The sequence below is a fragment of the Nuphar pumila genome, chromosome 7 (assembly GCF_984573655.1).
Source record: "Nuphar pumila chromosome 7, dmNupPumi1.hap1.1, whole genome shotgun sequence".
In the NCBI taxonomy this organism is placed as follows: domain Eukaryota; kingdom Viridiplantae; phylum Streptophyta; class Magnoliopsida; order Nymphaeales; family Nymphaeaceae; genus Nuphar; species Nuphar pumila.
Window position 1 is genome coordinate 73,233,341 of NC_143255.1, and position 27,777 is coordinate 73,261,117.

Consider the following 27,777-nt stretch of genomic DNA (forward strand, 5'->3'; position numbering starts at 1 on the left):
AATTCTCCTTCTATGTTTTGCCTATTATCTTGTGCTAACTCCGTCTTTTGCAGGAAATACATGGAAAATGCAATCCCCTTTTTAGCTTAGAAATTCCTTATTTAAGTCAATAATGAAATAGTTAGATGATCATGAGAAATTTTACATTTCCAGCTTTTAGATAGAATGAATGAGCATAGTCAATGTCATGAATGACTTGCTTTCATACTTTTTGCCTTTATTTTTTAAAATCTCACAATGGTGAAACACGAATGGCACGTGCACCATTTCATAAGAGGTAATTAATCCTAAGTTGATGATTCACATCAATGGCCATAGTCAGGATATGAACAAAACTCAGTGTTTTTATCTTTTATAAAATAACACTGGATCCACACTGGATCCGTTTTCAAAATTCATCATATTTTTCTTAAATATTTTCTTTTTTTATCAGGATTTAACTTAAAATTAACTCCAAATATATACCAATGGTCATAGTCAAGGTATATTGAGAATTAATTTCATTTTAAATTCTATAAAAGCACCAAATGTATTTTATTCTTCTCTTGAATTTAAATATAGATTATTATATGATACATTCAATGACCATAGTCAAGGATGTATTATATCTTTAATCTTATTTTAATTCATTTAAAGAATGAAATAGCTTTTCAAAATCCAAATTCAAAATATTTAAATTCATTCATCACTTAGGATAGAACTGCATCATATTTTCTAAATTCCTTTTTCAAATCTCCAAGTGATGTAAATATCTTCTTCAATCAATCTTCAATTCTTGTAAAATCCAATTCATCTTTTCATTTTCAATTTTATTCCATTTTCAATCTCAAAGTCCAATTTAAACTTTGAGATTTCAAGTCCATTTTATATTCAAAATTTCCAATTTAAATCAGATTTCAAAGTTCAATTTGACTTTGAAATTTCAAATTCATTTTATATTCGAAAATTCCAATTCAAAACAGATTTCAAAGTTCAATTTGACTTTAAAATTCCAAATTCATTTTTTATATTCCAAACTCCAATCAAATTCAAAGTTCAATCTAACTTTGAGATTCTTGATTCATTTTCTAAATTCCAAATTCAAAGCTCCAAAATCAAAGTCCAAATTTGACTTTGAAAATCATTTATTCTCAAATCAAGTCTGGAATTCCAAAGTTAGACCCAAATAACATCTCGGATTCCAGATTTTGGATCCAATTCCCATTTAGGATCCTAGATCCAGAATTCAACCTTATCTTGGATCTCATATTATAGATCCAACATCCATTTTAAAACCAGAATCCAACATCATCTTAGATCTCAGACTTCAGATCCAGATCCAGATCCATTTTAGGATCCAGAACCCAATTCTACTTTGGATCTCAGACTTCAGATCCACTCCATTCTAGGATCGAGAACCCAATTCTACTTTGGATCTCAGACTTCAGATCCACTCCATTCTAGGATCCAGAACCTAATTCTACTTTGGATCTCAGACTTCAGATACACTCCATTCTAGGATCCAGAATCCAATTCCACTTTGGATCTCAGACTTCAGATCCAATTCCATTTTAGGATCCAGAATCCAATTCTACTTTGGATCTCAGACTTCAGATCCAAATCCATCTTAAGATCCAAACTTTGAATTTGAAATTCCAGATTTTAAATCAAATCCTATTTTTCAATTCCAACTCTTAAATCCAATTTCATTTCATTTTCAGATTTCAAATCCAATTCCATCTTCAGATCTCATCCGAACTTCCTAAATGCATTTCTATTTTCAAATACCATTTGGATTTCCCAGATCCACCCTAATTTCAAAACTTCAAAATCTGAAATTTAATTCCATTTCAAACATTCATTTCCTTTCCTAAGTCCAAGTATAAAATTCAAATTCAACTTCAAAGTCCATTTCTGACTTTGAAGCCTCATTTCCTTTTCACTCATCCTCCAATCGTTTTTTTCAAATTCAAAATCTTATTTTCCCAGCTCTAAATTACTTCAAAGACTTAGAACTTCTCTGATCTATCTCAAGTTCTAAGTTATATTCAAACATTTCTCCCTTATCAAGTTCATCTCAGAATACTTGGAAATTTTCAAAACATCTTTCAAAAAGAGCTTACATCCCTGCATTGCACAAGCATGATTCTTTGTGCATTTAGAGTTAGAATAAATTCTTAGATAATATTTAGGCAAAGCAAAAGGCATAGATTCGATCCTTGGTTCGATTACCCCTGGTAAAGGCGCCAGGAACGGTCGAACCTCGTACCGACGAGCGAATCCCGTCTGTCCATTTTCCCGCAATATATTTAAAAAATGGAGGCCAGTTATTTGCTAAATATTTTTAAATCAAGGTCAAGTGAAAACCGCGCAAAAGAGTTCCTCTTCTCTCTCTCTTTCTTTTCTTTCTCTTCTCTCTTTCTTTTATTTTCTTTCTTTTACTTTTTTCCCTTCAAAAAGGAGGAAAATAGGGGTCAGAAAAGGAAAAGAGAAGGAAGAGAGAGAAAGATCAAGAGAGGAAATTTTTTTGCGATGATCACAATCTTTGAGAACCAAGAAGTCTTTCTAGATTCTCTTGACCATTTGTGAATTTGGTCATTATAGAAAGAAGATCATTTGATTTTTCTTTTAGACTAATTATTTCTTTTTGTAAGAGATTGGTTCTTGTTCCAATTTCTTTTATCTCAAATGCTTGGCAAGAGTTTTCTTTCTTGAGATCTTCTATCTCTTGAAGTAATGCTTTATTTTGAGAGTCAATAGTTGAATTTTCAGTTTTTAACTCTTTATTTTTAGAACCTAGACTCTTAAATTTAGCATATAAATCATTAAATGCTTCTAATAACTCATCATAGTCAAATTGACTTACCGAATCTTCTTGTGCTATAAAGCACATGTTGGCAACTTCTTCATTTGATTCTTCATTGGAAGAGGAGTCACTATCATCCCAACATGCTTGAAATGCCTTTTTCTTCTTGAATTGGTCCTTGGGCTTGATTTTGAGAAGAGAACAATCTTTTTTTATATGTCCAGCCTTTTTGCAATTAAAACACTTGACTTTATTTGGATTGGAAGAATCTGCTTTCTTTACCTTTCTTTGAAATCTTTCTTTTTGGATGAATCTTCTGAATTGCCTTGTAATGAGGGCAATATCTTCATCTTCATCTTCTTCTGAATTTTCTGAGTCAAAAGTAGCCTTAAAAGCAAGAGATTTCTTCTTGGGTTCTTCTTTTTGTCTGTCTTGAAGTTGGACTTCATATGCCATTAGGTTATCAACCAAATCTTCAAGAGTGAGAGTGTTTAAATCATTTGCCTCTTCAATAGCAGTGGTTTTTCTCTCCCATTCAAGAGTTAAACACCTTAGGATCTTTCTGACTAAATCCACTTGTGAATATTCTTTTCCAAGGGATTTCAGAGTGTTAGTTGTATCGGTCATTCTTGTTACCATGTCCGATATAGATTCATTTTGCTAAATTTTAAACAATTCAAATTTATGAACCAAAGAAGCAATTTTGGATTCCTTTACCTTTGACATACCTTCGTGAGTCACGAGAAGAGTATGCTAGATTTCATTTGCTGTAGAGCATTGAGAGATGCGATTGAACTTTACCTTGTCAACGACACAATATAATGCATTCATCGCCTTGGCATTCAGTGAAGTAGTTTTCTTTTCTTCATCGGTCCAATGACTAAAATCAGTTGATGGAGTTTGATATTTTTCTAAAACAACTCTCCAAATATCGAGATCCATGGATTGCAAGAATATTGTCATTCTCACTTTCCAGTATCCATAGTTTGTTCCTTCGAAGAGAGGAGGACGAACAGAGGAGCTTTCTTCTTTGTGCTGAGATGTTGTAGTTGTCATGCTAGATGATGATCAAATCAAAATAATAGCTACTCTGCTTTGATACCAAATGAAAGTGCATTAGGATCAAGGCAATGAGCACTAGAGGGGGGGTGAATAGTACTTTTAAATATCGTTTGCGGAATATTGATGGATTTTGCAATTCGCAAAGCAATCACACAAAGAAACACAAAATTTATCTTGGTTCGGTCTTTCCCGACCTACATCCAGTCCCCAAGCAAAACCCGCTTGAGATTTCCACTATCAACCTTGTGAAACTATAAGATCATACAGACCAAATCCGGTCCCACTTCTAGTTACACACCTACTGAAAGCAAACAACTCCTTTAAACTAAGGAGTCCATCCTTTTACAGAAAAATAAGTAACAACTTACAAAACAACCTATGAGCCCTTCTTTTGAATGCAAATGAGATGCAATTGGATTTTGAGGTTGTTGAAATACTCTACTCACGACTTCACTATCTCTGAAAGGAATTTGAGTGAAACACTGAAGTGAAAATATCACGTGAGTGAGAAAACAAATACTTGAATGAATAGGAGTGAAAAGCAAGAAGTAATTCAATTTGATTTGATGTTTTTGAGTATAGAAAGCACTCATATTTATAGTTGAAAGTTTTCATACGTTGTGGGTATGAAAAGGTGTTAAAACAGTCCATTTTGAACGATCAAAACATTTGAAAAATGAAAAGACACGCCTTTTTGAAGTTTCAGAAAAAACGACAAAATTAGTCGACTGGAACAGTAGTTAGTCGACTAATAGTTAGTTATTAGTAGACTGACAGTTATCATCGGTCGACTGATCTGTTTATCGAGCCGTTTGAAAATCTGAACTTTTGAAACTTAGTCGACTAGAGATAAAGTTAGTCGACTGATAATATCATCAGTATACTGAAAAACCTTTCAGTCGAGTGCTGCTAAAATCTTTTGAAAAACATACATTCTGTCCGGTCGACTGATAAAAGCATTAGTCGACTGCTGCTAAATTTTCAGAAAACACATGCTCTGTCCAGTCGACTGATAAAACCATTAGTCGACTGCTGCTAATTTTCCAGAAAACAGACATTTTGTGCAGTCGACTGATAAAACCTTCGGTCGACTAATTTGACAAAAATGACTTTTTAGAAAATATGGCGCGAAAGGATTAGTCGACTGGTGAGTCTATTGGTCGACTAATAAATACAAAAATTTAAGAAAAGAGTTTTCTAAAATGATTTTCATGAGAGGTTCTTTTAGAAAAGTTTTTCTAATGACTTTTTTAGGTGAAATGCAATCTAAATATGCACTCTAAGTAAGGCTCTTACAAGAATCTAAGACTTTTAATGAATTAAACATTTGCACACTAGTCTTCAAAGATTCTTCATCGAATTCTTCAATGTCTTCATTGCCTTAGCTGAAATGCAATTGATTTCACTTGCTCATCATCAAAACCTTGTACTTGAAATATCATGTATGACTTTATTGTCGTAACAAAGGGGTAAAATAGTCTTTTCAGAAAATTTCCAGACGAAACAAGCTATTTTTGGCAGTTTTTGAAACGAGCTCAGATTTTGAAGTTCAATACCTTGTTGTGAAGCAAATCCAGTATAGAATTTGAAAATTTAATTTTGAAAGAAATCTAGATTGTTTTTCTCCAGAAAATATTTCCAAATTTAGAATCTCGAAGGTAAAAATGTCAATTTTGAAAAATCGGGGTTTGAAATTCATTTCTGAAAGCTTTTGAAACTTGATCTGGATTGAAATTTATAAAACTGGAGTTCTGGACTTCAAAAATGAAATGAAATGTGATGAAATGTTATGAAATGATGAGAAATGATATGAAATGCTATGTGAAATGCAGACCCTGAATGAAGAATTTTGGATTTTAAACCCTGATTGACAGTTGTACCAGTTTAAAAAGCATTAAACTTGATAAAATTTGCAAAATAGCTCAAGAAATGGTTTTCGAGACTCTACTGGGTCAGAGTGACACTGAAAATTGGGGTTCGAGCTGGACTGAACTAAGATGAGCTACATTGAGCTGGGTTTTAGAGTTTCAGAACTCCAATGAGCTGACAATGATACTGACTCAACTGTACTCTTCGACTAAATTTTCAAGAAATACTGCCACTTTTAACGAAATGGTCACTGGAGTGAAGTGAATTACGATCTTGAGTTGGGTTTGAGCTAGAACAAGGGTCAGTAATACTAACATGAACTAAAATCAAAGCTCGAACACTAGCTCAACTGACTAAAACTTAGCTCAGTTTCAGTTGAAAGAGCTGAAACGGGCTAAAATGGGCTCCTAGACACTTGGAAATGGTTTTGAACTGAAACTGGAGCACTTGAACTTCTGGTGAGCTCATGCTAGACTTTGGGGAATATGACTGATTGAGAATGACTGGCTCAGAGACAATTAGCTTAGGTTTGAGTGAGAAATGAGCTCATTTCTGAAGAAATGATCCCAGTTTGGCAGAAATTGTCAGAAATGAAAATGGTTTTCTCACTGTGAGCTCAAATGAGCTTGACATGTCTAAGTGTTCTAAACTATCCAGTGAGCTTGGTTGACTTCGACTGACTAAGGTTCGGGATGACCTAGGGGTAAAATGGTAATTTTCCTAATAAAAATGGGTAAAATGATAATTTTCTGAAATTGACCCGGGGTTTGACTCCTATACTGACCTAACAGGGTTGACACTACACGAGGAGGGTTGTCTGAACATGGATGAGAAAATTTGGGGTGTTTACAGATGCCCCTCTTTGCTACTAAGCCGGCTTGAAGACGAGCTTAGTGGCAAAGAAAAACACACCAAATTTGAGCTATAAAAATGCCTCAGTTAGAAGGATCTGACTGGATATGAAAATATTAGCCCTGATGAAAAAGGTAGATATGAAATGGAGAATGAAGAAGAAAGAATTTACTTCAAAAGAAGTGAGATTCAGGTTTTGCCCTTAACCTGAATGGGACGGGAAATACCTCGTGTAGAAACGAATCTCAGGTTTGACCCTTAACCTGACCGGGGAATGAAATACCTCATCAAAATGAGGCTCAGGTTTAACGCTTAACCTGATCGGGAAATGAAATACCTCATCAAAATGAGGCTCAGGTTTAACCCTTAACCTGACTGGGAATGAAAATGATGGAATTCTCGAAAGAAGAACCCATGATGGAACCTTCGGACTTCCGCACAATGAATCCGATATAGGTTTTGCAAAAGGATGAAATTGGGGTCCCTAAAGCTTGTAAAGGGGTTTGATTTCGGGCGCCTCATTGCTGAGACTAAATAACTTTTGAAATTGATGACCTTTTGCGAGAAAATGATTTGTGGCTTAACGTCAAGCCGAAATTGAATTGTCTATGGTGGGACAGTGGGGACACAAGAAAGTTTGCAAATCTGAGAGCCCATGCGCTCAGATTATACCAACATAAGGGAAGGAATCTTGAAAACTCCCGTTATCAAGTCCTAAAAGGGATAACAACTGATGTCAGGATGCACCAAAGATTAACCTCAAGCTCTCGATTCATGCCAGGATAACTAGAAAATGTTGTCAAAATATTGAAAATTAATGTTGCTTCGAAATAATTGAAATGATGCACATCATTTTAAAAGTATTTTCTCTTTTCTACCTGAAGTATTACCTCCGACTGGGCTTAACTCTGTAGAATCAAGATTCGAATTCAAATTGCTTGCAATTGACTTTCTTTCAAGGAAGCTATCAATTTCCTTTATATGAACAAAAAAGAGAGTATTCTTGATATTTTGAAAGCAATTGGTGAAAGAATATTGATAATAGAATTTCACAAAATTAAAGAAGATTCTTGGCAGATTTGGCAGTCTGATATCCTGGGATTCTTTTCTCATGATGATCTTTCTGTCGACTTTTTTTTTTTGAACAGAATTGGAGCTCTCTTGGGTTTTTTTGGGGATTATATCATCCTTCATTTTCGAGATGTCCTGACTTTTCTCTCTCTTTGTTTTTGGGGGGAAGGGTACGTCACAAACTCCTTCATCTCAAAGATGTTCCGATCCTTCTTCTTTTTTTTTTTCAGGGATTATATTGATGATTATTGGCTTTTTAGTTGAAACTCTCTTGATGATAGCAGAAATTAAATATCCTTTAGGGTTTTTCCGGAGGCTCATTGGTTGATTTTTTATGAATGCTCTTTTTAAAAGATAATTTTTCGATAAAATCTTTGGAAAATCATCAACCAAAAGTAAATAACCGACTTTCCACAAAGTGATAAGCACTGGTCGAATCCACAAGGAACAGGAATTACTTAAGTATTTCTAAGAAATTCAATTTATTAATCAATAAACACTAGTCACAAATACAATGTTAATACAATGACAAATTAACACTACAACTAAGTAGAAAAAAAACACTTCAGTCTTCTGTTGCACGCCAAGGATATTTCTGTCTTTTCGCCACTTCTCAAAATTTCGCACTTGGACAATAAACCCTGGAAAATTTTTATACTGTTCAACCTAATAACACAGGCAAATACAAAGTTAGTAAATAAGTCCAATAAATCAAAATAGAAATGAAATCAAAACTAATTTTCAAGAAATTAACAAAACAAATCCTAATTACAATAAAATAATCAACTAAAATATTAAACTAATTCTAAAATTATCTAATCTAAATCTAACAATGCTGGATGATGTAGATGCAACAATTAAAATGCATAAACTAATGAAAATAGACCGAAAATGCCAAAAGAATGAAATTACAAATCTACCCCTAAATAGTGTAAAATAGACTTCTAAAAGCTCTTTGGAAACAGACTGTTTGACAAGGCAAACGAGGTCCAAATTGCCCGAAATTTATTCTATTCTGTAACTAATAGATTAAAGAATCTGACAGTTTTTACATAATTAACAAATAATATCTGGAACTCCAGATATAAGTGTTTCAAAACTGGGAAAAATCTGAATATCGTAGGTCCCAAAACTTTAAAATCCGAAAAAGTGGTTTTCACAAAACGCTTAAAAATCAGACCAAATCAACTCGGATTGAGCTGAAATTTGGTCTGAAGCCAGTTAACACACCAATAAAGTGAATAGAAAAAGAATATTTGGAAAAATCAAAATTTTTGCACATGAAATAACGACGGTGAGATAGGGCGAAAATCGGGTTTCACGTTCAAATCACTATTCACTTGAGAAGTCTATATTTAACACTATGAATGCAATCCACACACTATCATAGACCTAAATGCTGTAAAATGACTCGTAAAACATGGATAAAAACTACACGAAAGAGTTATTCAAGTATGTAATGCACGATTAGATCTAATCTAACTAATGCTTCCAATGCAACTAACTTAACTACAATGCAGTCCTAACTATATTAACTAAAGAATGAAGTTATTTAATGCTGATTATAACAAACTAAATGAAATGTATCAGTCAAACACACAATAACCAATACTAAGTAGAGAAACATCTATTTCTAAAATATGATGAGATCATGCAAATGACAAACTAAGTGAACTTACTCTATATTGAATAAAACTAAAATCTAATAAACAACTTACAAACCAATGGGGACGGTTTTAGATTTTGAAGTGGATTAGGTTCACGCCACACCTAGCTAGGTCAACTAAGTTGACTCGGTTAGATAATGCCTAAATTAGAAACCTAAGACTAATAATCTAATTAATTAACAATAACAATTAACACTAGTGACTCTAGACCTTACACGCCTAATGTATTACACCCTAATGAAAACCTACCTAATTAATAACTTAATTACTAACCTAAGGGTAACCCAATTCACTAAACTAATTAATCCTAATATTAATGCAGACTTAACTAAAAAGAATTAATGTTAATTTTTCCTAAGTTAATAACATCAATTAGACAAGGGAGTTACTAATTGATAAAATCCGAAATTGGCAAGTGAAGAACCTACAAATTCGTCCAACTCAAAAAGGGTTACTCTCATTAAAAATATACAAAACTCAAATTGGAAACCTTGAAGAGTTTAAATCGTCCAGCCAAGTGGGGTCTACACGAATTGGTCTTACCTTAAAAGCAACCAAACAATCTTAAATATCTCTCCCAAATTCTTGAAAACTTTTCAAGAAAGGAATTTGCAATTCAAGATTGGTTTCCAAAAATGTCTAGAGGAGGGAAGGATCTCTCCTTAATGGGAGTGAGAATCACTTTAGGAAATTGTGAAAGGAGAAACCGTCCAACACACAGAGGACCACACGGTTTTGACTTTCTAAAAATGAAATTTTTAGGGTAAGCAAAATCCTTTCTTAAAACCGTGGATACTATTTTGGAAAGTAAATTAGACTTTTAAACTTGGTTCCTAAAGAGAGAAAATATAACTTCTTAGGCTGGACACCAACTTTCAAACCTTGCTTAAAATGTAATCCACGAATTTGAAAATACCCAAGGTTGCCAAATTCGAATTCCACACATTAATGACCCTTATCTGGAACTCAATTTACCCTAAAGGCTGAAATCAATCTATCACTAAATCAATTGCCGATATCTAATGAATATAAAGCAAGATCAAGAATGGAAAATATCATATGCTAACACTAAAGGAAATAACTCCTAATTCAACTTACCAAATATTTCATTAAAAACGTCTAAAGCATCCAAGACCTAATGCCATGCACCTAGACACACTAATGAACCTTCTATATGCAAAAGACTCCTGCAAAACACAGCCTAGAGCTCTAATGGCTGGCGCCCCTCCTTGGGGAAGAAGATTACCTAAACTCCAAAATTTAAAATATAACAATTAAACTAAATAACCATGAAAATGATAAAAGTAAATTAACACACATGACCATAACTGACTAATTGCACTAATGTAAACCAAATTACTAAGAAATATGCTGGAAATGAACAGTACATAAAACGTTAATCAACAACCTAACTAAATGCATAACATAAATAAAAAATTGCTTAACTTTATGTCAGAATTAAATCTATATAGACTTATACCCTAATCAGCACATTATAACTACTTTAACCACTAACTAAAAAATATATGGAACCTACTACAGCCGGCTGGACGACACTTAAGACTTGGAAAATAAAACTCGATTTTGCATTTTTCTCAATATGATTAAAACACCCAAAACACTAAAACGCCAAAACGATATTTAGAAGAATCCTAAACTGATGAAATTGACCAACACAACTTTTTCGAGAATGTGAAGCCACCAACAAACAAACAAACCACCACTTGAAACTAAAATTCCACTAGAAGGGGGGTGAATAGTGAAATACGATAAAGATCGATAAAATAAAATAATCAGGCAATAAAGCACAACACATAAAACACAGAATTTATACTGGTTCGGTCAATACCCAGACCTACATCCAGTCCCCAAGCAAACCACTTGAGCTTTCCACTATAACATCTGAGTCACCGGATAAATAGTACAACACCCTCTTCCTCAGAGGTCTTCTTCTCTCAACAGAGAAGGGGCACACCCTCTTCCACAGAGGTCTTCTTCTCTCAACAGAGAAGGACAGCACCCTCTTACACAGAGGTCTACTTCTTTCAACAAAGAAGGAATACAGTGAATAAAAGAAAGTTACAATACTTCCTATAGAACCTTCAGAATGATATGAATGCACGAATGAAGGATTCTCAGAATGTTCTGTTTGTCACTCAGAGGATACTCTTTGTCAAAGAGCTGGACTTGACTTTTTCTCTTTTCTTTCTTTTCTTTTTCTCTTTCTTTTTTAAGGCTCTCTTTTCAAATAATGAATAGAATTTTTCTCGTTGTAAGCTCACGCGTCTATTCCATTCCATCTTGAATAGTTTATTTGAGTGTGTTTATATAGCTTTTAAAAAAGTAGTCGTTACATTTTGAAATCGTAGCCTTTTTGAAATGTGAAATGTTATGTCATTTCAAAAACATCTTTTAGAGAAATTCGAGAATGCCTTTTTCCATAAAAGTAAAATATAGGGTACACTAGTCATTGTAATATTTTAGGTAATACATATTTTATGTAAAAAGTCTATTCCTTATAATAGTACATTGAACGTTGGATTGTAGTTTTGTCTTTATTCTAATTAATGATTTGAGGTACATAAGTACTTCTTTACTTTAAATGAGTGTAAGTACAATGAGTGCTTTGAGATATTTATTTGTACGTAGTCATGTCAAGTGTTTTCTTTATGTTGTGTTTTTCAAAGTCTTCAGAGAGAATGAGGACTACAAGAAAGTCGACATTCTTGAGAAGGATATTTAACAAGGATTTCTTACAGGAGGTATTTAATGCTTGTACAAAGAGAATGATGACTTCAAGTAAGTCGACATTCTATGGGTTTGTAAAAAGGTAACTAGAGTCTTTATCAAAACATATTAGTTTTCTTTGTGTAGCCGATTTTCATGTTTTGTCTTTTACCCATATTTTAAAATTATTTCTTTAAAGATAACTAGAGTCTTTTCAAAAACATATTATATTTGTTTTTCTTTATGTAGCCGATTTCATGTTTTGTCTTTTACCCATATTTAAAAACATTTCTTTAAAGAAGGTAACTAGAGTCTTTTCAAAACATATTTTATGTAGCCGATTTCATGTTTTGTCTTTTACCCATATTTAAAAACATTTCTTTAAAGAAGGTAACTAGAGTCTTTTCAAAACATATTATATTTGTTTTCTTTATGTAGCCGATTTCATGTTTTGTCTTTTTCCTACATTTCTTTTCATGTTGTCTTGTATATGATGTAAGGTACAATTATTACATTTTGAAATCATGTCAAAATACCTTTTTCATAAATGGTTGTAAGGAGGTACAATTATTAGTTTTCAAAAAGGAGCTTTTTGAAACTATCGTATACTTTTATGATATAGTTTTTATGAATGAGTATGTAATATGCAATATGCATGTTCCTGAAGGTTCTGTTACATATGGCTCTAAAGAAGAAAAAAAATCTTCATCTTGAGGTAGCCGATCTCTTCAGTTGAACTTTAGGAATGCATGGCTCATCAAGCTTTTTCTTTAAGGAGTATGATTGCACTAGTTGTACTTGAACAGGAAGTCTCCATCCTTTTTGGGTGAGATATCCTTGCATCAAATACTCATTAGATTTATGGCAAAACATATTCAGTCATAATATAACATTTTTCAAGAGGACATATTATCATATCATATAAAATCACATACGACAGTGTATCATATTATGTGACATCAAAACAGAGTTTCTCAACATTCTCCCCCTTTTTGATGATGACAAAATATGCTCCCCTTGTCAAAAAGACATTATGCATAGAAAAAAGAATATGATAAAATATTGAAAAATGTTTAAAGAGAGTATTTCTCCAATAATGGAGACAAGTTTTCTCCCCCTTTGTCATGGACAAAAAGAAAGGGATCAGAGTAAGAGAGTTATTACAGACCAAAAGTAATTAAAAGTTATTACAGACAAAAAAAAAGTTTATTTTGAGCCGGAGGAATGGTGAAACTTTTGGTGTAGTGTATCTTGGCCGAGTTGTAGTTAAGCTTGATTCTTCAGAAGGAGATCCTGGGTGTTCTGAATATTGACAATAGTTGTGAAGATGTCAAGGTCAGAAGTTGCTGCTTGATCTGCTTCTTAAGGGCCTTCGTTGTCAGAGTTTAGAGGAGAGGACTCTTCTTCATGAAGAGAGGAGTCATCAATTATATTGTTTGAGTAGTAGACGACATCGGTTGCAAGAGGAATCTGGAAGAATTCAAGAATGAGTGAGATGAAGTATCCGAAGGGAAGAGATTTAAAAGAACGAAAGTTGATCATGTTGTGGAAGATGACACTAGACCAGTTGATAGGAAAGGCAGAGAAGATGGCATAAAGAAGAAGGAAGACTTCATTTGCAATAAATCCCCTGGAGGGTGACTTGGGGACAATATTGGAGGAAAGAATTTTGGACAACAACAGAGCATGAGGTTGGAGATTGCTCTCATGCCATGGGAAGTGAGTGGAGCGAGTGGAGAGGAGGATTTTCTGAAACACGGAGTGGTCGAGAGGAACAACGTTGGGAAGTTCAATACCGTAAGAAGAAATATTCAAAATATTGCCTAACTGAGATATGTCAAAGGAGAAAATTTTTCCATGTACCATGGAATTGATAGAAGAGTGATCATGGTCGATAGAAAGGTTGGTGTAGAAAACTTTGATAAGGTGAGGATAGATGGGCATTTGTTTTGGAGAGGCTAGAACATGAATAAGTTCAGAAAGAGAAGTTTGTAAGTCAAATGCTGAAAGGGCTTCAAGGTGAATCAAGCTGCCTGGTAGGATGGTGAAAGATTTTATGGAGTGATAAGTGTGAACGAGATCAGGAAATCTCAACTCAAAAGCTTGGAGTAAGTCGGATGTGCCAGAGAATGCCATTGCAAGAGCAAAAAGAAAATGAGCAAGAGAGAAGATCTTGGAACGAGTAAGGGTTTGTAAGAGAATAGAGAAAAATGTGGGAATGAGATATAAATCAATCGAATAAATAGAAGAAGAGAAATAATGGTGATAAGAAATGAATGATATTGGAAGTGAAGGATTTTTGGATTGTAGTTTGAATAAGGAAATTCGTGAGTTGTAAGTTAAGGGGCTTGTGAATGACAAATCAAATCAATGGTGGAAGATAGTGTATCATATTGGTATGTAAGTTAAGAAGGACATAGATTTGAACAAATATACTATGGGAGAGTGTATCGAGTAGTGAGAAATGTTATGAATGGAGTATGGAATGACCTATTGAAGAGAGTGAAGAAAATAATGGCCTAATAAAACAAACAACTTTAACTACATGATATTACTTGATATGGAAGCATTCCAAATTCGTGAAGTGTGATTTTGGAATAAGACAAACAAAGATGAGTGAGTGAGAGGCAATAATTGGTTATTTAATAAATATATATTTTGATAGGCGTGGAAGAAGAATGAATAGACATAAAGAAGGGTGATACGGATATGTGGTTTGAAAGATATGACATTTTTGAAGGAAAAGAATGCTTTTTTAAAAAAAATGTGTCATGATTAATGTGTCTTCACATTTGTATTGTTTTATGAGTATACGTAAAGATGAGAGGGACACACTTTGACTATAAATAGTGATGAGACAAAAAGATATTTATGAATGAAGAGTAATAATTGTTTGTATAAGAAAAATTTTTATGGATATGTGTAGAAGGAGTGAGAGTAGTCATGGAGAAAAGTGAGATGACATATATGAATTGTCGAGTAGGATAAGAAGTAATAAAAAATTCATGATTGATATGAGATGAAAGACATGAGATAAAGTTATGATTGACATGAATTAATGTTTATTTGATAAACATATTTTTAAAGAAACTCGATTTGAGGAAGTTCATAGTTTTTAAAGAATAAAGTTAAGTTTTAAATTAGTAGAGGAGTCACAAACATGAATTGACAAGAATGGAGGCTCAATTCGTATGAGAGAGAGAAAAAGTACAAAAGGTACTAATGAGAATAAAAAATATGAAGGACAAGGTTTTAATGAGTCTCGATTGGAGAGAGATATAAAATGTATGAGAGAGTCATGGTCACGGATGAGAAAGAGCTATGTATAATGTAGAGAGAGAGAGAGATAAAAAGGTGATACGAAACGTACTAATGGGTGGAGTACAAGTGTTTTTACAATACTTTTTGTAAAAGATGTAAAACAAGAAGAGATGATAATAGATAGTTCTTTAGGCTATGATATAAAAGATGATATAGTAAAAATGTATGTGAGATATAATAGGGTGTACGTAAAATATGAGATATCACATGATATAGTAAAAATTTACGTGAGAACATAGTAACTAGATCTTTAGAATAAGGTAAAAGAACCAAAAAAATAATAATCATCCGAATTTAACCAAAAATTTGAAAAGAAAGATTTTTCATAAACTAATTATGTTATTATGTTGAAGGTGAATCAATTTATCGTAAGAGAAGTTTTCACAAAAGGACAAAAATAATAAAGGAGTTATGAGATGAGTGTTGTGAACAATGTCATGATAGCTTTTAATATAATTAGTTTTTATGGATATGAGTGAAAGGAGATAGGACAAGAAGTCATAATAGATGTATACTTGAAAAGATAACAAGTTGAAAGACATAAAGAGTGTGTCTTATAAGAGTTTTGAAGTGTAGGTGAATAGGGAAATCTAGTTTGACTAACAAAAATCGATGAGAAGAAGAAAACTTTTAAAATAAGATTTTAACAAAACTTATTATAATAAGTGTGATTAATTTATAAGTCACTTAGTTTGCATATTCCCAGTTCTCTTCTAATTCGTGTAAAGTCTTCATGTTTCAATGGTTTAGTGAAAATATCTGCTAACTGTTGATTAGTGGGTATGAATTCCAGTTTAATTATTTTGTTTAAGACTTGTTCTCTTAAGAAGTGGTGTCTTATTTGAATGTGCTTAGTTCGTGAGTGTAGAATAGGATTTTTAGATAAGTTTATAGCACTAGTATTATCACAGAAGATAGTTGTATTTTCAAAATTTAAACCAATATCTTTTAAGGTTTGTTTCATCCAGATAACTTGTGTACAGGCTAGGCTAGCAGCAATATATTCAGCTTCAGTAGTTGATAAGGATACACAGTTTTGTTTCTTACTGAACCATGATACAAGTGAGTGCCCTAGCATATGACATGTTCCACTTGTGCTTTTTCTATCAGATTTACTTCCAGCAAAGTCAGCATCGCTGTATGAGATTAGATCAAATGTAGAGGATTTTGAATAGAATAATCCAAAATCAACTATGTCTTTTAAATATCTCATTATTCTTTTTACAGCTTTAAGATGTGATTCTTTTGGATTTGACTGAAATCTAGCACACAAGCAAACACTGAACATAATATCTGGACGGCTAGCAGTTAAATATAAAAGTGATCCTATCATACATCGGTATACCTTTGTATCAACAGACTTATCATCTTCATCTTTGTCCAAAACAGTAGTAGTGCTCATAGGAGTAGATTTTGAAGCAGTTGAGTTCATGTTGAACCTCTTCAGAAGTTCACGAGCATACTTAGATTGAATGATGAAAACTCCATCCTTGGTTTGCTTAATATGCAGTCCAAGAAAGTAGGTGAGTTCTCCCATCATACTCATTTCAAATTCTTTCTGCATGGACTTAGAAAATTCTTCACAAAGAGTGTTGTTAGAAGATCCAAAGATGATATCGTCTACATATATTTGAACAATTAGGGTATGATTATTCACTATTTTAACAAATAATGTAGAGTCTGCTTTGCCTACAGAAAAACCAGTTTTTAACAGAAAGGTTTTAAGTCTATCATACCAAGCACGAGGTGCTTGTTTTAAACCATACAAAGCACGTTTGAGTTTGAAAACATGATCTGTATATTGTTCATTTTCAAATCCTGAAGGTTGTTTTACATAAACTTCTTCATTTATAAATCCATTTAGAAAAGCACTTTTAACATCCATTTGATATAATTTGAAATCCATATAGCTTGCATATGCTAAAAACATTCTAATAGATTCAAGTCTAGTAACAGGAGCAAATGTTTCATCAAAATCAATACCTTCCTCCTGGTTGTATCCTTGAGCTACTAGTCTTGCCTTATTTCTTACAACATTACCTGTTTCATCTATCTTGTTTCTGAAGATCCATCTTGTCCCAATGATTGGATGATCCTTTGATCTTGGTACAAGATCCCAAACTTCATTCCTTTGGAATTGATTCAGTTCTTCAGTCGTGGCTAGCATCCAAAACTCATCAATGATGGCTTCATCAATCTTCTTTGGTTCAAGTTGAGAAATGAATGCCATATTTGCAATCTGTTCTAACTGAGCTCTAGTCTGAACCCCCTTTGTCAGTTCTCCCAAAATCTGCTTTTGAGGATGATCTTTGATATCGACAAATGTTCTTTGATGATCATCTTCATTAGACTTAGCTGTGTTATCTAAAAATAAATCTGTACTTTCAACATCATCATCGTTAGTTTGCTTATGAACAGATTGATCAATAGATTCACAGAAACTAACATGCATAGATTCTTCAATAGACTTAGAACACTTATTGAAAACCCTGTATGCTTTACTATGACTTGAATATCCTAAAAATATGCCTTCAATAGATTTAGCATCAAATTTATCTAGGCTATCTTTTGTGTTTAGGATAAAGCATTTACAACCAAAGACTTTGAAATAGTCTATTCTTGGAGTTCTGTCATAGAATAGTTCATAGAGAGTTTTATTTAATAAGGGTCTAATGAGAACTCTATTTGTTATGTAGCATGCAGTATTAACAGCTTCTGCCCAAAAAGATTTAGCAAGATTATTGTGTTGGAGCATAGTTCTAGCAGATTCTTGAAGGGTTCTATTCTTTCTTTCTACTACACCATTTTGAGGTGCAGCTCTAGGAAAGGCAAAGTTATGAGAAATACCATGCAAGTTACAAAAATTTTCAAAAAATTCATTTTCAAATTCTCCTCCATGGTCACTACGGATTTTAACAATAGAACAAGATTTTTCATTTTGTAATTTTTTTACATAAAATTTCAAATTGACAAAACGTATCACTTTTATTTTTCAAAAATATCACCCAAGTAAATCTTGAGTAGTCATCTATAATGACAAAAACATATTTATTGTGATTAAGACTAGCTACCCTATAAGGACCAAAAAGATCCAGGTGGAGAAGCTCTAGAGGTCTTTTGCTAGAAATGATATTTTTTTATTTAAAAGATGATTTGGACAGTTTTCCTAATTGACATGCATCACAAAAATAATCTTTTTTAAAAGATATTTTGGGTAACCCACGTACTAACTTATTTTTAGCTAATTTAGACATGTACTTAGAATTTACATGACCCATTCTCATGTGCCATAAATGTTGAGAGTCATTATTAGCTATAAGGCAATGTTCTGTGATGTTTTCTAGGTATAGTTCATATATATTATCCTTTCTTATACCTTTTAAGATGATGTTTTCGTTGGTGTCTGCTATGAGGCATGCATCATGATTAAAGCTAACATTATAATCTGTGTCACACATTTGACTGATACTTAGTAGGTTATGTTTTAAGCCTTTAACAAGGAGAACGTCTTTGATAAGAGGTCTATCTATGTTACCAATATTACCAATGCCAATTATCAAACCTTTGTTGTTATCTTCAAAGGTGACGGTTCCTCCTTCTTTATGATGAATAACAACAAAAAGGTTTGGATGTCCTGTCATGTGTTTTGAACATCCATTGTCTAGAATCCATCTGTTCTTCTTATTTGGAGCCTGCAAATCATCAAGTAAAATTTCTTTTCGGTACCCAATCGGGTCCCTTTTTGTTAGACCTTGGAACCCATATCCATTTGGATTTGGGTTTGTCTACAACCTTAGAGGAGTTAAAAAAATTATAATACTCCTCATTTGGTTCAGACGAACTTTTCACAAACGAGGTCTTTTGATTCATACAAGAAGGCTTTTTGAAATGAGAGTAGCCAATACGATTCTTGTAGAAGGAGACTTTTTGAGAAGATAGGAGTTTATCCAAGTTCTCTTTTCCTTTAGTAAACTTGAAAACCGTTTTCATAAGGTTTTCAGTTTTACTTTTTAATTCTGAAATTTCTACTTGCAAATTTTTAGTCTTGAAGCTAGTAGATAAGATTTCAGAAGCAATAAGAAGATTTTTCTTTTTCAACTCAAAGTTTTCACTGCTGAGTTTTTCATTTTTCTGGGAAAGCTCTAAATTTTCAGATTTTAATGTTTTATTTTTGGAGCTTAATTTTCTAGATTATTCAAATAGTTCTTGAAAAGCATCTAGAAGTTCTTCAAAGGAAAAATCAGAAATTTCACTTACAGAGCTTTTGTTTGCCATGAAGCACATGTTTGCAGTTTTGGCTTCATCATCACTTGACTCTTCATTGGTGGATGGTTCTGAGTCATCACATTGAGCATGTAGAGCCTTTTTCTTGAAGAACCTCTTCTTTGGTTCCTCGGTCTTGGATTTTCTTTTGAGAAGGGGACAGTCACGCCTTAAGTGACTTGGCTTATTACACTGATAGCACATGGGATCTTCCTTAGGATCTTTTCTTTCCTTGTGCCTATTTGGAAGTCGGTTCCTTCTCATGAAGCGCTGGAATTTTCTAGTTGGTAGTGCAATTTCGGATTCTTTATCTGAGTCTTCATTCTCAGATAGAGCTGGGAAAGCTAGAGTTTTCTTTATTGGTTGCTCTTCTTCCCTTCTTTCTTTCATGTGGACTTCATAGGCCATAAGATTGCCTATTAAGTCGTCCAAAGTAAGCTTGGACAAATCTTGAGCTTCTTCAATAGTTGTAGTCTTTTTCTCCCAATCAGTTGTGAGAGATCTCAAGATTTTCTTCACCTTTTTTGTCTGGGAATATGTTACACCCAGAGATTTCAGATCGTTGGTGATGTTGGTGAATCTGGTAAACATCTCTGTGATGGGTTCATCTTTGTTCATTTTGAACAACTCATATTTTCTAACAAGAGATGAGATTTTGGCTTCTTTTACTTTGTTGGTTCCTTCATGAATAACCTCCAAAGAATGTCAAATGTCATATGCAGATTCACATATAGATATTCTATTGAATTCATTCTGATCAATTGCACAATATAAGGCATTCATAGCCTTTGCATTTAGGTTTGCCATTTTCTTTTCTTCATCAGACCATAAGTTATAGTCTGCGGATGGAGATGTGTATGGATGCTCAACAGTTTTTCATACAGCAAAATCTATGGATTTGAGAAATATAGCCATTCTGCACTTCCAGTATCCATAGTTGGAGCCATTGAAGAAAGGAGGACGAGATGCGTGTTGACCTTCAATATCACGAGCATAAGAGGTAGATGCCATTTGTGCTAGAAGACTTGTTATGTCGAAACCAGCAAACCTGCTCTGATACCAAATGAAATTCCACTAGAGGGGGGGTGAATAGTGAAATACGATATAGATCGATAAAATAAAATAATCAGACAATAAGGCACAACACATAAAACACAAAAGTTATATTGGTTCGGTCAAAACCCAGACCTACATCCAGTCTCTAAGCAAACCACTTGAGCTTTCCACTATAACATCTGAGTCACCAGATAAATAGTACAACACCCTCTTCCTCAGAGGTCTTCTTCTCTCAACAGAGAAGGGGCACACCCTCTTCCACAGAGGTCTTCTTCTCTCAACAGAGAAGCACAACACCCTCTTTCTCAGAGGTCTACTTCTTTCAACAAAGAATGAATACAGTGAATAACAGAAAGTTACAATACTTCCTATAGAACCTTCAGAATGATATGAATGCACGAATGAAGGATTCTCAGAATGTTCTGTTTGTCACTCAGAGGATACTCTTTGTCAAAGAGCTGGACTTGACTTTTTCTCTTTTCTTTCTTTTCTTTTTCTCTTTCTTTTTCAAGGCTCTCTTTTCAAATAATGAATAGAATTTTTCTCGTTGTAAGCTCACACGTCTATTCCATTCCATCTTGAATAGTTTATTTGAGTGTGTTTATATAGCTTTTAAAAAAGTAGTCGTTACATTTTGAAATCGTAGCCTTTTTGAAATGTGAAATGTTATGTCATTTCAAAAACATCTTTTAGAGAAATTCTAGAATGCCTTTTTCCATAAAAGTAAAATATAGGGTACACTAGTCGTTGTAATATTTTAGGTAATACATATTTTATGTAAAAAGTCTATTTCTTAAAATAGTACATTGAACGTTGGATTGTAGTTTTGTCTTTATTCTAATTAATGATTTGAGGTACATAAGTACTTCTTTACTTTAAATGAGTGTAAGTACAATGAGTGCTTTGAGATATTTATTTGTACATAGTCATGTCAAGTGTTTTCTTTATGTTGTGTTTTTCAAAGTCTTCAGAGAGAATGAGGACTACAAGAAAGTCGACATTCTTGAGAAGGATATTTAACAAGGATTTTTTACAGGAGCTATTTAATGCTTGTACAAAGAGAATGATGATTTCAAGTAAGTCGACATTCTATGGGTTTGTAAAAAGGTAACTAGAGTCTTTATCAAAACATATTAGTTTTCTTTGTGTAGCCGATTTTCATGTTTTGTCTTTTACTCATATTTTAAAATTATTTCTTTAAACATAACTAGAGTCTTTTCAAAAACATATTATATTTGTTTTTCTTTATGTAGCCGATTTCATGTTTTGTCTTTTACCCATATTTAAAAACATTTCTTTAAAGAAGGTAACTAGAGTCTTTTCAAAACATATTTTATGTAGCCGATTTCATGTTTTGTCTTTTACCCATATTTAAAAACATTTCTTTAAAGAAAGTAACTAGAGTCTTTTCAAAACATATTATATTTGTTTTCTTTATGTAGCCGATTTCATGTTTTGTCTTTTTCCTACATTTCTTTTCATGTTGTCTTGTATATGATGTAAGGTACAATTATTACATTTTGAAATCATGTCAAAATACCTTTTTCATAAATGGTTGTAAGGAGGTACAATTATTAGTTTTCAAAAAGGAGCTTTTTGAAACTATCGTATACTTTTATGATATAGTTTTTATGAATGAGTATGTAATATGCAATATGCATGTTCCTGAAGGTTCTGTTACATATGACTCTAAAGAAGAAAAAAAATCTTCATCTTGAGGTAGCCGATCTATTCAGTTGAACTTTAGGAATGCATGGCTCATCAAGCTTTTTCTTCAAGGTGTATGATTGCACTAGTTGTACTTGAACATGAAGTCTCTATCCTTTTTGGGTGAGATATGCTTGCATCAAATACTCGTTAGATTTATGGCAAAACATAATCAATCATAATATAACATTTTTCAAGAGGACATATTATCATATCATATAAAATCACATACGACAGTGTATCATATTATGTGACATCAAAACAGAGTTTCTCAACAGAAACTAGAATCACATGCACATACTTGAATTTAACTCTAATCCAACGATTATTTCAAAACAAATCACACGACATGTATTTAAACCTACCCTCACCTAAAACGAAGATAAAGGGCACTGGAAACAGAGGAACAAACTCAGATTACACGCGGGAACTACAGAAAATTTTTTGCACAGCCTACACTCACTGAGACACAAAGATCGGTTAGAATTAATCTAGCCGATTTTTTTTTCTTTTTAATTAAAACAACAATCAATCAAAACCAACGACTAAACTAAATCAAAATAAACTTTGTAAACATGTTTTTCTGTAAAAACAACACACTAACCCACGCTGGACAAAAAGAGAAAATCGGCTAGAATGGGATCTAGCCGATATTCACGTTTTGAGTGAAAATGATGAGAAATCGAGACTCGAACTCAAAAACAATGAAACCAAACCTAGATCTACCATGCTGGTCTATGCATGAATTCTATACTAAGGCTGGAACACTAAAAACACAACAAATACACAGAAAATAACACAAGAAAACAAGCACACACGATTTGGGCTTTAACTAGAAGAAAAGAGAGAAGAAGACCTACCTTCAGGGTGATCCGACGATTGTGGGGGAGAAGAGAGCGGACAATGGCTTTAGCTTGACGTCCCGGACTGTTCGAGAATGCTGGAATATCACCACGAGCAGGGAGCTTGCACCTGCAACGCGTTGGAAATCCACCGAAGATGGAAAAAGGTGTCGATTCGCGATCAGAGGGCTCAGAAAACCGGATGGAGGTAGGGCCGACTCATCTTGTTGGGGTGTTTCGCACTTTCACACAAGATAAATGGTCTTCACCTCTACTACACTTGCAAAAACACAGCAAACAAGCATTAATCACAGCAAGGAGGAAGAAGAAATGAATAGAATTGAAAAGGGAGATAGAATAATGCTTTATTTCAAGCAAAAACTTAATCTTCAATGACAAATGAGGTGGGATGAGGGGTTGGAAGGGGCTGGAGCTAGAATCACAGTAGAGGGCATCAATTCCAATTCCGAAAGACACCTAGGGTTTGCTGAAAACTCTAATTTATACTTTTGATAGTTTTCAGAAACAAGGTTATAAAAAAAATATTTTCTCTGCGCCACTTTTTGACGGGTTTTCTGCAAATGTTTTCTAAATGGATATGGATATGCATGTGGGTTGGATTTTGGCTTTCTAAAGGTTGATCCAAGGTTCAAAATAGCCTAATTGGGTCGGATATGGATCTGATCCACCTTGAAATGCGTGCCCGAACACTAAAATAGTCATAACTCTCTCATTTTAACTCTGATTTCTCTGAAATTCGAACCACAACCCCTTACTATTAAAATACATCTAAACATGGGTTTTAAACCTTAAACTCACTATAAAATGCATGAATAACTAGCTAACATGATGTGCATTTCATGCATCATCAAATACCCCCATGCTTGAATGTTTGTTAGTCCCTTAACAAACCACTAACTAAGCTATGCAACAGAACAAGAAATGCTAGACATGTATGCATGAAAAACTAACTCACTTTCGTTGGAATCACGGTTGCATTTAGCTTATGCAACAACCCTTTTAAACCCCTGGGTTACCCCAGTGGACGAGTAAGGTCTCGTGAGGGTTTGCAGAGATGCTACCCACAAACATCAATGATATGCAAGAATGAATTTTCAAAAATAGTAGGCATTTAAGAAAAGAGTTGGAACAAATATTTCATGTAATGGACACTCTCAAAACAAATTCAGAAATCTCATGCCACCACAGTAAAAATCTTTTTCCTTCACTTTTCTAAAATTGTAGCTATCTATGATTTTTATCAGAAAGTCAAGTATTCTCATGTATTACTCATTTATCCTCACTTGTATATTTTCTGCACAGTAATTCACACATATTCCTAAGCAATGAAATTTTTCTCCTTCAACACATTCTTTTTCTTTTGATTTTCAATTTTTCACCCTTTTTCAATTCTCTCTTTTGAGCATTCTTCTCACATGAGCACTATTTCGAATATCCAATTTTCGTGACCCGTGTAGCGAGCTTTGGGTCAGTGACTCCCAGGCCAGACGACCTTAGAGAACTAGATACAAAGTATCCCTCAGACTTGATTGCTCGAGTCACTAGACCTTCTATTCTAATAGTCTACGTATAGTCTTCCTCTCGTCATGTGCAATGTCTCTATCTCTTAGGCCTTCTATGTAGTTCATGTAACAAGCTTTCGAACCGGTGGCTCCCAAACCAGCTGGCTTTGGGGCACCAGGTGTAAAACACCCTTCAGATTCAACTTGCTCGAACTATAAAGGCCACATATATCGACTAGATCGGAGGATGATTTCCTTCGTTATCCTTTTCGTCAAGAGACTCAAACACTTCATCTCGTGTCTGAGTTCCACTACTAGGATTCACGAAAACATCAACAACTAAACGTAGCTCTACTCTTTAAAGCTCATTTTTTTTTTCAAAAACATCTTTCCATTGCTTCTTTCTTTCACAAAACATATTATGCATACTTATACTTAAGTGATTCAAAACTTTCTAACAATCAAATACTATCTTTTCTTTGAATTTTCTCATAAATTACTACTCTATTTGAATCAGTTCAGAGAAAAAAAAATTACATAGGGCTAAAAAAATATCTAAACTGTTAGATTATGCCAAAAACAATCATATATGCTACAAACTTGTTCTCAAACGCCTACTTTAGCTACCAGACATAAAAAAATTTATTTTTAGTGTGCATCAAAACCAACCCCCCATGCTTGAATGACACTGTCCCTAGTGGCATACAAAATATGTAAGAATGCAAAGCAAATGCACACTAAAAGACAGGAAAATGAATATGGGAGAAAGGATAGATACAACCTGATCTGTGTTGGGCTTCTGCATTTGATTGACTTGATTTTGCATCATCCTATGCATATCTGATTGTATAATTTTCTGCTCATCTGGTCAATATATGCTCTGAAAACTCTGCCCTGTACCTGGTAACTCATACACTAAATGTTAGATGCAACCTGCATAAACCAAAAACAAATGTCAGCACATATGAAATGAAATTATGGAATAAAAGCAAATACTGGAATGAAAAACAAAACTAATGTACATATGATACATCCCTTGAAATTCCAAATTCCAAATACTGAATAGTGAAATACGATACAAATCGATAAAATAAAATAATCAGACAATAAGGCACAACACATAAAACACAAAAGTTATACTGGTTCAGTCAAAACCCAGACCTACATCCAGTCCCCAAGCAAACCACTTGAGCTTTCCACTATAACATCCGAGTCACCGGATAAATAGTACAACACCCTCTTCCTCAGAGGTCTTCTTCTCTCAACAGAGAAGGGGCACACCCTCTTTCACAGAGGTCTTCTTCTCTCAACAGAGAAGGACAACACCCTCTTACACAGAGGTCTTCTTCTCTCAACAGAGAAGGGCTTTCACAGAGGTCTACTTCTTTCAACAAAGAAGGAAAATAGTGAATAACAGAAAGTTACAATATTTCCTAAAGAACCTTCAGAATGATATGAATGCACGAATGAAGGATTCTCAGAATGTTCTGTTTGTCACTCAGAGGATACTCTTTGTCAAAGAGCTAGACTTGACTTTTTCTCTTTTCTTTCTTTTCTTTTTCTCTTTCTTTTTCAAGGCTCTCTTTTCAAATATCGAATAGGAATTTTTCTCGTTGTAAGCTCACATGTCCATTCCATATTGAATAGTTTATTTGAGTGTGTTTATATAGCTTTTAAAAAAATAGTCGTTACTTTTTGAAATCGTAGCTTTTTTGATATGTGAAAGGTTATGTCATTTCAAAAACATCTTTAGAGAAATTCGAGAGAGTCTTCTTTCCATAAAAGTAAAATGTAGGGTACACTAGTCATAATATTTTATGTAAAAAGTCTATTTCTTACAATAGTACATTGAACGTTGGATTGTAGACTATTATGTAGTTTTGTCTTTATTCTAATTAATGATTTGAGGTACATAAGTACTTCTTTACTTTAAATGAGTGTAAGTACAATGAGTGCTTTGAGATATTTATTTGTACATAGTCATGTCAAGTGTTTTCTTTATGTTGTGTTTTTCAAAGTCTTCAGAGAGAATGAAGACTACAAGAAAGTCGACATTCTTGAGAAGGATATTTAACAAGGATTTCTTACAGGAGGTATTTAATGCTAGTAAGTCGACATTCTATGGGTTTGTAAAAAGGTAACTAGAGTCTTTTCAAAACCTTTATTATATTTGTTTTCTTTGTGTAGCTGATTTTCATGTTTTGTCTTTTTCCTACTTTTAAAAATATTTCTTTTCAAGTTGTCTTGTATATGATATAAGGTACAATTATTATATTTTGAAATCATGTCAAAATACCTTTTTCATAAATGGTTGTAAGAAGGTACAATTATTAGTTTTCAAAAAGGAGCTTTTTGAAACTATCGTATACTTTTATGAAATAGCTTTTATGAATGAGTATGTAATATGCAATATGCATGTTCCTGAAGGTTCTGTTACATATGACTCTAAAGAAGAAAAAAATCTTCATCGTGTGGTAGCCGATCTCTTCAGTTGATCTTTAGGAATGCATGGCTCATCAAGCTTTTTCTTCAAGGAGTATGATTGCACCATAGTTGTACTTGAACATGAAGTCTCCATCCTTTTTGGGTGAGATATCCTTGCATCAAATACTCGTTACATTTATGGCAAAACATATCCAGTCATAATATAACATTTTTCAAGAGGACATATTATCATATCATATAGAATCAAATCCGACAGTGTATCATATTATGTGACATCAAAACAGAGTTTCCCAACATTCTCCCCCTTTTTGATGATGACAAAATATGCTCTCCCTGTCAAAAAGACATTATGCATAGAAATAATAATATTATAAAATATTGAAAAATGTTTAAAGCGAGTATTTGTCCAATAATGGAGACAGGTTTTCTCCCCCTTTGTCATAGACAAAAAGGAAGGGATCAGAGTAAGAGAGTTATTACAGACAAATAATAAATATTACAGTAAAAAAATAAGTTTATTCCGAAGGTGGAGTAGGTTGATGTGTAGAGGCGTCTAGATCCTGCTGTTGAGCTTGACGAGTCTGCTG